Genomic DNA, 1,767 nt, shown 5'->3' with positions numbered 1-1,767 from the left:
CCTCTTCACCGCGACGGAGAAAAGGGAACAACCGACCTACCGTTCTCTGTTCTCTCCTCTCTCATCTCCTCTCTTCGTCCCGTGCCGTTTTCGTTGGCTCGTCTACTACTCCTGGTTTCACCTGAAAATAGCGCCAACAGAGCTTGCGATTCGCTATCATTATCATAAACTCGCAGCCTGACATCGTAGCCAACCGTGAAATATATCGGGAGACCCGAACGTCAGTTTCCCATAGAATCGACCGGCTTCTGCCAACTTTGGAGATACTCATTTGCTGCAACTTACGCAACCACCCTCCCGATTCTCTGAATCTATGGAAATGCTCTACTCCGATCGTCTGAGATTCTTTCTCCTACCTTTACCCGTGTCTTCCTAAGATTTGCTATGGTAGCTTTGACTCGACGTATAAATATATGTGAGTGTTCGACGTTTGACGATACACTTAAAACAAAGTTGCGAGTTTTCTATGTATCGTGTGCTCGACATACACTGGCAAGCTGAAACAACCGAACGAGTTTCGTTGGCTTATTCCGATTCAACGCATGCTCTATGGTTAGCTAGGACATGGGTGCAACACAGATGATGCTTCCTGTCTTGTATATTCTGTATTACAGATCTTATCGACGATCTATCCTTCGGTGAGACAGTCGTAACGTTTCGTCAGCAGGTGTTTCGCCATCCTTCCTCCCGGAATGTTTTTGCCCTTCTGGTGAAAGCTCAACGTCGGTCGCGTTTTGTATGATTCGTCGTAATTACCTGGTCAACAACGGGCGTTCCTTCTCTTTCCCCTTTGTAATTCGTTCCTCCTAATTAAAACGCAATTTCTCATACGACCACGTGGGGAACGCGTCGCGCGACGATATCAAAGAAGGCCTTCCACAGTGGCCTCCGTCCCTCCGTTTGGTTTTTATCATTTCCATGATAGAATGGGGGGAGGAAGAAGGGGAGGAAAGGATAAAACGGATGGAACGGCTGAAACTCGAGGAGGGGGAGGTTAAGCTCCCGCAGCAGGTAGGTCCATCTCTCGACATCGGCAAACGAAGAACAGTCCGGAATACTGGTTTTCTTGCGGGGCCAATATACACTGGTAACGCGTGCCTCTGTCACCCTGTCGGCAGCCATCTGCTGTGTCCCGGGCAGCTTCCGGCGAAGCGAGGCGCGGCGAAGCGGAGGCAAGGCAATCGAATCGGCAGCGGAGCTTATCGCGACTCGCGGACACGGAGAAGAACGGGCAAAGAACGAAAGAGAAGAAACACAGAGAGATATATACAGAGAGCGAGGAGAGGACGCGAGGTGGACGACGGGTCCCCTCGGCTATCGGCGGAAGCGTAACATCCAATGCAATGGCGGTAGATGCTGGCGGTAGCAGCTGGCTCTCTGGCTGCCCTTCTTGCAGTCAGAAAACGAGTCGCGGCCTCCTCTCTTGCGCCCAACCAATGTAATCCATCCCTGTATGTAGTCGTGAAACGTTCCTGTGTATGTATAAGTACTACTTATACACCACACGTTCGCGAACTTCTCTACCCGCCACAGAGAAGAGACAGTCGTGTATATATCGAGTTGGCAAGAGACGATTGCCGGACCCTAGCTGCAAGAGCAGCCGCCCCAATAAAAACTCCGCTTCTCGAGGCCCTCTCTCGTTGTCTCCTCTGCTACGTTCTCCTTGTCCTTCGGGTGAAAGAGCCAGCTACGACCAAGAGAGAAGGGAAACCAAGGGAAGAAGTCAGGGGAAGAGAGGCTTCTGTTCTACCTTACCTCGGCTCCCCG

This window comes from Bombus impatiens, unplaced genomic scaffold, assembly GCF_000188095.3.
Source record: "Bombus impatiens unplaced genomic scaffold, BIMP_2.2 scf_0142, whole genome shotgun sequence".
Classification (NCBI taxonomy): Eukaryota; Metazoa; Arthropoda; class Insecta; order Hymenoptera; family Apidae; genus Bombus; species Bombus impatiens.
Note: the sequence above shows the minus strand (reverse complement) of the source record.